This window comes from Dendrobates tinctorius, unplaced genomic scaffold (genome assembly GCF_039654945.1).
Source record: "Dendrobates tinctorius isolate UK_male_01 unplaced genomic scaffold, ASM3965494v1 ptg000334l, whole genome shotgun sequence".
Lineage (NCBI taxonomy): Eukaryota > Metazoa > Chordata > Amphibia > Anura > Dendrobatidae > Dendrobates > Dendrobates tinctorius.
The window spans coordinates 3,112,558-3,126,607 of NW_027362000.1; positions in this window are offsets into that span (position 1 = coordinate 3,112,558).

Below are 14,050 nucleotides of genomic sequence, written 5' to 3' on the forward strand. Positions count from 1 at the left end.
TTTAATGTGTCACCCATATGCGATTGTATTGGACACCATCATTGGTGATCCTTCCACTCGGCTGTGCGCATGCGATCTATGTCCCCCAGTTGTCCTCTTCATGGGAGCTGGGGTCCTTAGTGCCTCGGACGTAGGTGCAAGGTTTTCAACCCTGTGCGTGTGCTCTGATGCCCGACGCCTGCCTTCATGCTTGAGGACCTGGCGGTGACTTGGCGCATGCACCGCCACTGCCGCTCGGATTGGCCTATACACACCATGTGACTACCCATGGGACTGTTACCATGGATACAAAAGGTCCTTCTGTTTCCTTCAGCCTCCATCCCCTTGAAAAAGCACCCGGTTTGAGCGCGAAATGCGCGTTGCGGGTCTCCCCTTGGTTGTGGGTACCTGTGCACCATTCGGTAAGCTGCCCCTGGTTACATTTTATGTGCCTTATATGACATCATTGGTATTATCTATGGACATAGCTTACTGCCATTGCCAACACTCTTATATTTTATCTTGGCATATTTTTTTCAGCCTATTATGGCCTTACTATTAGTGTTGAGCATTCCGATACCGCAAGTATCGGGTATCGGCCGATATTAGCGGTATCGGAATTCCGATACTTAATTCCGATACTTTTTTCATATCGGATTCCGGGATCGGAATCGGAATAGGAAGTTCCCATCATGCTATGAGCCTGCTTGCTTTGATTAAGCCAATGGGAATCCTCCGAAGTGTGGGCATATCCTGTTAGGCATGTAGGCATGTTAACTATTGGCATGGCTGTGATTGGCTGCCGAAATGATGTCATGATGCACTATAAAAGCCACCGCAGCCGCCATTTCTGGTCACTCTGCTGTGAATTCAGTTAGGGACAGGCTGCTGTAGAAGACTGTGAGGGACAGTTAGAAATAGCGATTCCACCAATCATCTAGTGCTTTACCCAGGCTACATAAACCACCACTGTAGCGTTCTTTGCCCTAGCAGCAGTGTTCACAGCTGTCTGCAAGGGCTGTGTCAGTGCAGCTCACGCTGTGGAGTGGGTCCTGCAGCCACGTCAGGCTGTAGGCCACCCAGTGTGATCACTGCTGCCTCATACATCTTTTATTTTTTGAGCTGCATTTTTTTAAATAATTTCAATCTAGTGTGCTTCCATCCGTATCCATATACGTTGGTTGCAAACACTAGTAGTAGACAGCGGAGCCTTTCTGCAGCCTTTCAGTGCTAGTGTCCACTTTGCTGCACTGTTCACGGCTGTCTGAGAGGTCTCTGACTGTGTGTGAGTGCAGCTCACGCTGAGTAGTGTGTCCTGCAGCTACGTCTGGCTGTAGGACGCTCAGCGTGCGTCACTGCCTCACACATATTTTTATTTGAGTGCAGCTCATTTTTTCTTCTATTAGTGTGCATCCATCCGTCTCCATCTACGGTGGTTGCAAACACTATATAGGAGTACACAGCGGAGCCTTTCTGCAGCCTGTCAGTGCCAGTGCCCACTTAGCTGCACTGTTGACGGCTGTCTGAGAGGTCTCTGACTGTGTGTGAGTGCAGCTCACGCTGAGTAGAGTGTCCTGCAGCTACGTCTGGTTGTAGGACGCTCAACGTGCGTCACTGCCTCACACATATTTGTCTTTGAGTGCAGCTCATTTTTTCTTCTCCTATTAGTGTGCATCCATCCGTATCCATCAACATTGGTTGGTTGCAAACACTATATAGGAGTAGATAGAGGAGCCTTTTTTTCTGGCTTGTGCCCTGCCGGCGCAGCCAGATTAGTATTACCCAATTTTTTGGGAGCCTCATCTTTTGCATTGTAGGTTACCTGCCTGCATTGTAATAGCTCCAAAAAGTTGGTGATACTATCAGTTTCAATTCTTTGTTCTCATACTTTGAGTTTGTTTCAAACAAAGAAACCACATAAAAAGTTCACCAAACACTACATTTTGAACTTGTGTAGGCCACATCAGCTCCTATTAAAGTCTAGTCCACACACACACACACTTCATAAAATTAGTGTTTCTTGTACCTGTAACCAGCTGTTCAGGAATAAGCACACTAAGGCCCCCCTTTGTACTTTTTTGCCTATCTTAAGCAGTCTTGCAAGATGAAGAAGGCAGGGAGTAAGGCGCGGGGGCGTGGGCGTGGGCGTGGAGTTTCAGCAGGGAGAGGACGTGGGGATTCTGCAGGGAGAGGACGTGGGGATTCTACAGGTAGAGGACGTGGGGATTCTGGGCCTGCTGCGGGCACCAGTGGATCAGCATCCCCCAGTTTTAGCAGGCAACAGTCCTTTATGCGCAGCTTTGTAGGACCTCAACGTACCCCACTGCTGCGGGAGGAACAAATTGAAGCCGTTGTCGGATGGATGGCAGCTAACGCATCGACTTCAATTACTTCCGCATCCTCTCAGGGTCAGAGCACCGAAGAGCAACCATCTGTCTCTTCACCACCTGCCAAAGTGCCCAGGCAGTCAGAGAGACATGGACAGGAGCCATCACAGTCTCTACTTCTGTTCTCGGAATCTGTTGGCTTGGAAAGAGGGGGCCAGCCAAGCAGCATTCCTGAATGTGAAGAAGAGGGAGTATGCAGTGATGCGCAACTTCTTTGTCCCTCTGAATCTGAAGAGGCGAGTGGGCCAGTGCCTATGGTCAGCACACCTCAGTACGCATCAGATGATGACGAGACTCAGTTGCCACTTTCTGGTGCGTACGGTGCTGGCGAGACAACCCCGGAGAAGCAGCTGTTTGAAGAGGGGAGGGAAGATGATGAGGTCCTTGACCCATCATGGCGTGAGCAACAGGAAGGTGGTGGTAGCAGCTCTGAGGAAGAGATTCCCCTACCGGCCAAAACAGGAGGCAGAGGGAGGGGGAAGACTTGGTTGCCTGTACCCTCCACTTCGGCACCCGTTAGGAGCATTCCTCCTTCCAAAGGCAAACCGGGCGCTCACAAGAGTTGCAGTGCGTGGTCCTTTTTTGACACAGTTGCAGATGACATTTGCTTTGTCAAATGCAAGCTGTGTCATCAGAGAGTCAAAAGAGGGAGAAATGTCAGCAACCTCAATACCACAAATATGTGGAAACATGTGCGCACCAAGCACGAGTTGGAGTTGCAGAGACACCCTGAAGACGTAGGCCAACGTACAGCACCACCTACCACCTCTTCAGTTCGTGTTGGGCCCTCTTCCTCCAGCTCACACACTGCTGGTTCGGCTTCCTCACAGGATCGCCAAGGAAGAACCTCTGCCACTGTTGTCCGGAGACCCTGTCAGATTCCACCCATAACAGCACGTTCCCATCCATCACAGCCATCGGTAGCACAGGCATGGGATAAAAGGCGCCCTTACTCGGCAAACCACCCCCGAGCACAGTCTCTGAATGCTGGCATTGCCAAACTTCTGGCAGTTGAAATGCTGTCATTCAGGCTGGTGGACACTGACACCTTCCGGGACTTAATGGCATTGGCAGTCCCCCAATACAACGTGCCCAGCCGCTTTTATTTCAGCAGGCGAGCCGTCCCTGCCCTGCAGAAACATGTTGAGGGCAAAATAAAACATGCGCTACTAAACGCCGTTAGTAGCAAGGTCCACCTGACCACCGATGCGTGGACCAGTAACCATGGACAGGGACGATACCTTTCCCTCACTGCCCACTGGGTCAATGTTGTGGAGCCGGGTACGGATCTGGAGAGTGGCGCTGTACGTGTTCTTCCAACGCCACGGATTGCAGGACTCCAGTCTGTACACATAGACTCCTCCTCCTACTCAAGTTCCTCAGAAACAGCAGAGCAGGAGCCTGTTACGACCGATATGAGCACAGCCGTGGCCAAACGTCAACAGGCTGTACTCAAATTAATTTCTTTGGGGAATCGAAGCCACACAGCGCAGGAGCTCTGGAATGCTATCAAGCTGGAGAGCGATGTGTGGTTTGGGCCAGCGAATCTCCAGCCGGGCTTGGTAGTGTGTGACAATGGCCGAAATCTGGTGGCAGCTCTTGGCCTAGGCAACCTCACACACATCCCATGTCTGGCACATGTTCTTAACTTGGTCGTGCAGAGCTTTCTGAGGGACTATCCGGATCTTGATGCACTGTTACACAAGGTCCGCATAGAGTGCGCTCACTTGCGACGTTCCAGCACGGCAAGATCGCGCCTCGCTGCTCTGCAGCGACGATTTGGCCTTCCGGAACATCGCATCATATGTGACCTACCCACCCGGTGGAATTCAACGTTACATATGTTGGAGCGGTTGTGTGAGCAGCAGGCAGCAGTCATGGAGTACCAGCTGCATCAGGCGCAAACAAGTCGCACTGTGCGCCGTTCACACTTCAGCACCATTGAGTGGGCCTCTATGAAGGACATCTGCCTCGTTTTGCGTGCCTTCGATGAATCCACGCGGATGGCGAGTGCAGATGATGCACTAGTCAGCATGACTGTCCCCCTTATCTGCCTGCTTCAACAAACACTGCAAGCACTAAGGGATGAGGTTTCAGAAGAGGTGGAGGATGAGGAGTCCCAAATGCCATCTGCTTCTGGACAGTCTGCGCTACGTGTTTCCTCACAAAGGCCTAGGCAGGGGACACTTTGTGAGGAGGATGAGGAGGAGTCGATGGAGGAGGAAGACATCTCTCCAGAGGAGGGAGGTACACAAACCTCTACTCAGTATGTACAGCGAGGGTGGGGTGATGCAGAGCAGGTCGAGGTCACGCCTCAAACAGGGGACAGCGGTTCTTTGGCAGTTGGGAGTCTGCAGCACATGGTTGATTTCATGCTGCAGTGCCTGAGAAACGACCGCCGCATCGCCCACATTCTCGTCTCGGCTGATTATTGGGTGTACACCCTCCTAGATCCTCGCTACCGGGACAGCGTACAAAGGCTCATACCAACGTTGAACCGGGAGCGTAAAATGCGGGAGTACGAAGAGTCACTGGTGCAGTCAATAATGTTTTCCATTCCACCCGACAGCATTGTTGCTAGTGCTTTACAAAGCAGCTCTGTGCGTCGAGGCAGTGGAGGAAACTCTGCACAAAGAGGGAGCAGAGGCAGTGCCGCAGCACAAGGCAAGACCACTATGGCCCAAATGTGGCAAAGTTTTGTGTGTCCACCACAATTGTCTACACCATCAGCGACGCCTCGAGTCAGCAGGAGGCAACGCTTCCGTCAGATGGTGTCAGACTACATGTCTTGCCCTGTCGCTGTACTCCCAGATGGCTCTTCCCCCTTCAAGTTTTGGGTCTCTAAGCTGGATACATGGCCAGAGCTTAGCCAGTATGCATTGGAGGTGCTGGCTTGACCTGCTGCCAGTGTATTATCGGAACGTGTCTTTAGTGCCGCAGGTGGTGTACTAACAGACCGTCGCACGCGACTATCTTCCGATAATGTTGACCGGCTGACTTTTCTGAAAATGAACAAGGCCTGGATCTCCAAAGACTTTGCCATTCCTCTTACAGACTAAATTAGTGGTTGGCAACTGTATCCAGGTCTGCTGGTGTGTTCATTTTTCTACCACCTGAACTATAATCCCTGTGCTTCAACACAGCCAGTTGTCGCTCAGATGTGTCGTCTGCACAGAGAAACACACTAGCTCCTGTGTTAGTGGGGTTCAGTAACGCCAGCTGATCCCCTGCTGTGTGGACGGCAAAGTCACCAGCTCCATCAACATTCAAACCACTACTGATTTTTAACCGTGCCCAACTTAGGTCTCTGGCTCCACTGTCTCTACTATTTCCCCTGACCTCCAACCCCGCCATCTACATCTCTGAAGTGGCGTCAGCACAATCTACACTTGTTCCTGTGTTCCTGTGGCTCAGTCCCATCAGTTTATCCCCTGATGTGTGTCCGGCAAGGTCTCCTGCTCTGTCCACATTCCCATAACCAGTAGTGGGAATGAGGACAGAGCTGGCGAACTTGCCGCACAAACATCAGGGGATCAACTGATGGGACTGAGCACCAGTAACACAGGAACAAGTGTAGATTGTGCTGACGCCACTTCAGAGATGTAGCTGGCGGGGTTGGAGGCCAGGGTAAATAGTAGAGACAGTGGAGCCAGAGGCCTAAGTGGAGCATGGTTAGAATCAGTAGTAGTCCACAACCTCCATAAAAACCGATGCCCATTGGCCTCTGCATGCGGCATGTGTAATCCTGGGCTCCAACAGCGTCAGTTGGTGTTCAGAAGTGTCGTCTCCACAGAGCCAAACACATTCGTTCAAGTGTTAGTGGGGTTCAGCACTGTCAGCTGTTCCCCTGCTGTGGAGATGGCAAGTCTCCTGCTGCCTTCACCTGCCAAAATCCAGTAGGCCCCAGCCTGCTCCTCGCCTAATCCTGGGCTCCAACAGCATCAGTTGGTGTTCAGAAGTGTCGTCTCCACAGAGCCAAACACATTCGTTCAAGTGTTAGTGGGGTTCAGCACTGTCAGCTGTTCCCCTGCTGTGGAGATGGCAAGTCTCCTGCTGCATTCACCTGCCAAAATCCAGTAGGCCCCAGCCTGCTCCTCGCCTAATCCTGGGCTCCAACAGCGTCAGTTGGTGTTCAGAAGTGTCGTCTCCACAGAGCCAAACACATTCGTTCAAGTGTTAGTGGGGTTCAGCACTGTCAGCTGTTCCCCTGCTGTGGAGATGGCAAGTCTCCTGCTGCATTCACCTGCCAAAATCCAGTAGGCCCCAGCCTGCTCCTCGCCTAATCCTGGGCTCCAACAGCGTCAGTTGGTGTTCAGAAGTGTCGTCTCCACAGAGCCAAACACATTCGTTCAAGTGTTAGTGGGGTTCAGCACTGTCAGCTGTTCCCCTGCTGTGGAGATGGCAAGTCTCCTGCTGCCTTCACCTGCCAAAATCCAGTAGGCCCCAGCCTGCTCCTCGCCTAATCCTGGGCTCCAACAGCGTCAGTTGGTGTTCAGAAGTGTCGTCTCCACAGAGCCAAACACATTCGTTCAAGTGTTAGTGGGGTTCAGCACTGTCAGCTGTTCCCCTGCTGTGGAGATGGCAAGTCTCCTGCTGCATTCACCTGCCAAAATCCAGTAGGCCCCAGCCTGCTCCTCGCCTAATCCTGGGCTCCAACAGCGTCAGTTGGTGTTCAGAAGTGTCGTCTCCACAGAGCCAAACACATTCGTTCAAGTGTTAGTGGGGTTCAGCACTGCCAGCTGTTCCCCTGCTGTGGAGATGGCAGTCTCTCCTGCTGTCTCCGCATTACAAAGACAGTAGGCCTCTGCCTACACCCTCCTATTTCCTGGGCTTCAACACAGCCAGTTGTAGCTCGGAAGTGCCGTCCACACGGAAAGAGATACTTGCTCCCGTGTCTCAGTGGGGTTCAGTAACGTCAGCTGATCCCCTGCTGTGTGGATGGCAGTCTCTCCTGCTGTCACCTCATTCAAAATACAGTAGGCCTCTGCCTACACCCTCCTATTTCCTGGGCTTCAACACAGCCAGTTGTAGTTCGGAAGTGCCGTCCACACGGAAAGAGACACTTGCTCCCGTGTCTCAGTGGGGTTCAGTAACGTCAGCTGATCCCCTGCTGTGTGGATGGCAGTCTCTCCTGCTGTCACCTCATTCAAAATACAGTAGGCCTCTGCCTACACCCTCCTATTTCCTGGGCTTCAACACAGCCAGTTGTAGTTCGAAAGTGCCGTCCACACGGAAAGAGACACTTGCTCCCGTGTCTCAGTGGGGTTCAGTAACGTCAGCTGATCCCCTGCTGTGTGGATGGCAGTCTCTCCTGCTGTCACCTCATTCAAAATACAGTAGGCCTCTGCCTACACCCTCCTATTTCCTGGGCTTCAACACAGCCAGTTGTAGTTCGGAAGTGCCGTCCACACGGAAAGAGACACTTGCTCCCGTGTCTCAGTGGGGTTCAGTAACGTCAGCTGATCCCCTGCTTTGTGGATGGCAGTCTCTCCTGCTGTCACCTCTTTCAAAATACAGTAGGCCTCTGCCTACACCCTCCTATTTCCTGGGCTTCAACACAGCCAGTTGTAGTTCGGAAGTGCCGTCCACACGGAAAGAGACACTTGCTCCCGTGTCTCAGTGGGGTTCAGTAACGTCAGCTGATCCCCTGCTGTGTGGATGGCAGTCTCTCCTGCTGTCACCTCTTTCAAAATACAGTAGGCCTCTGCCTACACCCTCCTATTTCCTGGGCTTCAACACAGCCAGTTGTAGTTCGGAAGTGCCGTCCACACGGAAAGAGACACTTGCTCCCGTGTCTCAGTGGGGTTCAGTAACGTCAGCTGATCCCCTGCTGTGTGGATGGCAGTCTCTCCTGCTGTCACCTCATTCAAAATACAGTAGGCCTCTGCCTACACCCTCCTATTTCCTGGGCTTCAACACAGCCAGTTGTAGTTCGGAAGTGCCGTCCACACGGAAAGAGACACTTGCTCCCGTGTCTCAGTGGGGTTCAGTAACGTCAGCTGATCCCCTGCTTTGTGGATGGCAGTCTCTCCTGCTGTCACCTCATTCAAAATACAGTAGGCCTCTGCCTACACCCTCCTATTTCCTGGGCTTCAACACAGCCAGTTGTAGTTCGGAAGTGCCGTCCACACGGAAAGAGACACTTGCTCCCGTGTCTCAGTGGGGTTCAGTAACTTCAGCTGATCCCCTGCTTTGTGGATGGCAGTCTCTCCTGCTGTCACCTCATTCAAAATACAGTAGGCCTCTGCCTACACCCTCCTATTTCCTGGGCTTCAACACAGCCAGTTGTAGTTCGGAAGTGCCATCCACACGGAAAGAGACACTTGCTCCCGTGTCTCAGTGGGGTTCAGTAACGTCAGCTGATCCCCTGCTGTGTGGATGGCAGTCTCTCCTGCTGTCACCTCATTCAAAATACAGTAGGCCTCTGCCTACACCCTCCTATTTCCTGGGCTTCAACACAGCCAGTTGTAGTTCGGAAGTGCCGTCCACACGGAAAGAGACACTTGCTCCCGTGTCTCAGTGGGGTTCAGTAACGTCAGCTGATCCCCTGCTGTGTGGATGGCAGTCTCTCCTGCTGTCACCTCATTCAAAATAAAGTAGGCCTCTGCCTACACCCTCCTATTTCCTGGGCTTCAACACAGCCAGTTGTAGTTCGGAAGTGCCGTCCACACGGAAAGAGACACTTGCTCCCGTGTCTCAGTGGGGTTCAGTAACTTCAGCTGATCCCCTGCTTTGTGGATGGCAGTCTCTCCTGCTGTCACCTCATTCAAAAATACAGTAGGCCTCTGCCTACACCCTCCTATTTCCTGGGCTTCAACACAGCCAGTTGTAGTTCGGAAGTGCCGTCCACACGGAAAGAGACACTTGCTCCCGTGTCTCAGTGGGGTTCAGTAACGTCAGCTGATCCCCTGCTGTGTAGATGGCAAAGTCTCCTGCTGCCTACACAGTCATACCACTACTGATTTTTAACCGTGCTCCAATTAGGCCTGTGGCTCCACTGTCTCTCGTATTTCCCCTGTCCTCCAACCCCGCCAGTTACAGCTCCGAAGTGGCGTCTGCACAATCCACACTTGTTCCTGTGTTACAGGTGTTCAGTCCGGTCAGTTAATCCCCTGATGTGTGTCCGGCAATGTCGCCTGCTCTGTCCACATTCCCATTATGGGAATGTGGACAGAGCAGGCGACATTGCCGGACACACATCAGGGGATTAACTGACCGGACTGAACACCTGTAACACAGGAACAAGTGTGGATTGTGCAGACGCCACTTCGGAGCTGTAACTGGCGGGGTTGGAGGACAGGGGAAATACGAAAATCAGTGAAGCCACAGGCCTAAGTGGAGCTTGGTTCAAATTAGTAGTCTACAACCGATCTTAAAATTTCTTCAATGCAGCCTCAGCCTGCTCCGTGCTTGTCCCTGGGCTTCAACACAGCCAGTTGTTGCTCGGAAGTGCCGTCTTCACAGAGTAAAACACTAGCTCCTGTGTTTGTGGGGTTCAGTAACGTCAGCTGTTCCCCTGCTGTTTTGATGGCAATCTGTCCTGCTGCCTCCCAATTGACAGCACATCAGGCCTCAGCCTGCTAAGTGCTTGTCCTGGGCTCCAACATCGCCAGTTGCTGCTCATAACTGACTTTGGCACGGGTACTCCCTCCTGCCCAGCTTGGTTCCAGCCCTGCCTGCTGTTTCCGGGAAGTGTCAATGTCAGTTTGCCACCCCAAGTTGCCATGTCGTGTTGCGGTTGGGTTAGCCGAGGCTAGGGTGCCAGCAGTTTAGGTGCTTCCTATGTGGACTGCGGGTTCTGGTAAGAAAGGCTTGTTCCATAGTGCCAGTAGGACAAGCACCCCCTGTAGGACTGTGTGATTCGGTAACTGCGGCCAGCTTGCGGCATGCCAACTTTGCTTTTCAGGGGTAACTTCTGATACCCCTCCGTGTTCCAGCACCGTCAGCTGGTTCTCGTCAGAGCCTTTGGCCTAGGTGCCTCCATCTCGGTATCCGAGTTCCGGCAACGTCTGCTGGTCCTTGGTAGTGCTTTGTAGCACAGGTACCTCCTGCTTAGTAACCGGGTTCCAGCACCGTCAGCTGGTCCTCGGTTGTGCCATTGGCTCTTATTCCTTCTGCTGCCCCTCCGGGTGCCAGCACTGTCAGCTGGTCCTCGCTATTTCCATTTGCTCTTGCAGCTTATGCTACCCCTCCGGGTTCCTGCACCGTCAGCTGGTTCTCGGCAGAGCCTTTGGCCTAGGTGCCTCCATCTCGGTATCCGAGTTCCGGCAACGTCTGCTGGTCCTTGGTAGTGCTTTGTAGCACAGGTACCTCCTGCTTAGTAACCGGGTTCCAGCACCGTCAGCTGGTCCTTGGTTGTGCCATTGGCTCTTATTCCTTCTGCTGCCCCTCCGGGTGCCAGCACTGTCAGCTGGTCCTCGCTATTTCCATTTGCTCTTGCAGCTTATGCTACCCCTCCGGGTTCCAGCACCGTCAGCTGGTTCTCGTCAGAGCCTTTGGCCTAGGTGCCTCCATCTCGGTATCCGAGTTCCGGCAACGTCTGCTGGTCCTTGGTAGTGCTTTGTAGCACAGGTACCTCCTGCTTAGTAACCGGGTTCCAGCACCGTCAGCTGGTCCTTGGTTGTGCCATTGGCTCTTATTCCTTCTGCTGCCCCTCCGGGTGCCAGCACTGTCAGCTGGTCCTCGCTATTTCCATTTGCTCTTGCAGCTTATGCTACCCCTCCGGGTTCCAGCACCGTCAGCTGGTTCTCGTCAGAGCCTTTGGCCTAGGTGCCTCCATCTCGGTATCCGAGTTCCGGCAACGTCTGCTGGTCCTTGGTAGTGCTTTGTAGCACAGGTACCTCCTGCTTAGTAACCGGGTTCCAGCACCGTCAGCTGGTCCTCGGTAGTGCCATTGGCTCTTGTTCCTTCTGCTGCCCCTCCCGGTGCCAGTACCGTCAGCTGGTTCAAGAGGACAAAGAACAGGAAGACAACCACCAAGATGCAGAACAACAAGAGAGAGAAGACCAAGAAGCATAAAAAAAACAAAGCAGAAGAACATTAAGCATAAGACTAATACTCTGAGCAAATGATATTATCTTATTTATAAGCAGAAGAAGACTAAGCAGTGTATGGGGGTGAGTCCGTTCCTCCTCGTGGTGCCCCTGGAAAAGGCCTGCTGCTGCAGGCCAAACTGAACGCGGACAAATCCTGTTGTAAATCTTTTGTGACAGGCAGAACGGAAGGTGTAAACTTCTAACTTTTCCAGATAACAACTACAGGAATGCCTGACACAAACAAGAATATGATGAAGAAGAATAGGAAGAAGATGAAGAAGTTGAATATGTAGAATAATAATTGTTGAATAAGAAGAATATGAAGAATGTAAGAAAAGGAAGAAGAAGAAGAAGAAGAATGTAAAAAAAGGAAGTAGAAGAATTTAAAAAAGGAAGAAGAAGAAGAATGTAAAAAAAGGAATAAGAAGAAGAATGTAAAAAAAGGAAGAAGAAGAATGTAAAAAAAGGAAGTAGAAGAATGTAAAAAAAGGAGGAAGAAGAAGAAGAAGAAGAATGTAAAAAAAGGAATAAGAAGAAGAAGAAGGTAAAAAAAGGAAGAAGAATAAGAAAGAAGAAGAAAGAAGAAGAAGACATACATGTCTGGCAAAATATAAATGAGGCTAACATAGTCAATATCTTTGTAACTCCTAACATCTTTAAAAAAAAAGTTTAATTCCTGCTATTCCATTTGATTGGGCTAAACCTCTATGGCTTTAATGTCTCCTCTACCTCCCACAATACATTCTACATTATTCTTAGTTGTTTTTCTTCATGTAGAATTAACCTACAAGGAAAGAAAGGTTTTTTTTTTAATTCCGATATTTTGGCCCCATTGACTTGCATTGGTTCCCGTTATCGGAATCGGCGATACCGATACTTTTTTTTAAGATCTTCCGATCCGATATTTTCAAGTATCGGCTGGTATCGCTCAACTCTACTTACTATTAATTGATATGGGCACTCAGGCTTGCCATTTTTGACATTCATACACCCTGTGTGCTGTTTTGCCTCTGGTCGTATTGGTGCACTTGGTCCTTCTATTTCCCCTCCCCAGCCTGTCCTGTTTTATGTGTCTTTTTTCACTGCAACTTTGCTATTTTATATAAAAATTGCCTGTGCATTTGATAATAAAAATTGTAATTTTTTTATATGCTATCTGAATCCATTACTCCTATTTTTTTTCTCCTTGCTTCAAACAATTTAGTTGGGGGGAATTAAATACATTTACAAGAGTTAATTGATATCGAGAAAAAAAAACTTTACAAAAACCTTGAAACAAAGCCTTTAAATTAGAAAGCTTCCTGTGTAATAATAAAGGGGTATTTTTACTAGAGCGTCCATTGATCACCTGTAGTGTTGAGCATTCCGATACCGCAAGTATCGGGTATCGGCGGATACTTGCTGTATCGGAATTCCGATACCGACTTCCGATATTTTTTCAATATCGGAATTCGGCATCGGAATCGGAAGTTCAGTTGATTGACGGCCTGACGTCATCATGATGCGCGGTGTGTGCGCATCATGATGCGCCGTCATTTCGGGCCTTCCGGGGGTCTCTGCCGGCCTGCCGGGGGGCTGTGCCGGCCTGCCGGGGGGCTGTGTGGACTGCCCGGGGTCTGTACCGGCCTGCCGGGGGGCTGTGCCGGCCTGCCGGTGGTCTGTGCACCCTGTGGGGGTCTGTACCGGCCTGCCGGGGGGCTGTGCCGGCCTGCCGGGGGGCTGTGCCGGCCTGCCGGGGGGCTGTGCTGATGTCCGGGGGTCTGTGCAAGCATCGTCCGATGGGACTACAAGTCCCATCGGGCGATGCCTGCTACCATGACAGTGATTGACACATTAGCCAATGATGGGACAGTAGTAGTCCCATCATCCGGCTAATGTGTTAAATGTTAAAAAAAAAAAAAAAAAAAAAATACTACATACATACTACATGCATGCTACATACATACTACATGCTACATACATACTACATATATACTACATGCATACTACATACATGCTACATACATACTACATGCATGCTACATACATACTACATATATACTACATACATACTGCATGCTACATACATACTACATACATACTACATACATACTACATATATACTACATGCATGCTACATACATACTACATGCTACATACATACCACATACATACTACATATATACTACATGCATGCTACATACATACTACATGCTACATACATACCACATATATACTACATACATACTACATATATACTGCATGCTACATACATACTACATATATACTACATGCATGCTACATACATACTACATATATACTACATGCATGCTACATACATACTACATGCTACATACATAACACATATATACTACATACATACCACATACATACTACATGCTACATGCATACTACATGCTACATACATACTACATATATACTACATGCATGCTACATACATACTACATATATACTACATGCATGCTACATACATACTACATGCTACATGCATGCTACATACATACTACATACATACTACATGCTACATACATACCACATATATACTACATACATACAATACATTCATACAATACATACATAGACATACAGTACATATAACATAGAGTAACATACTTACCAATACTTGTCACATTGTTCCCCGAAGCCATT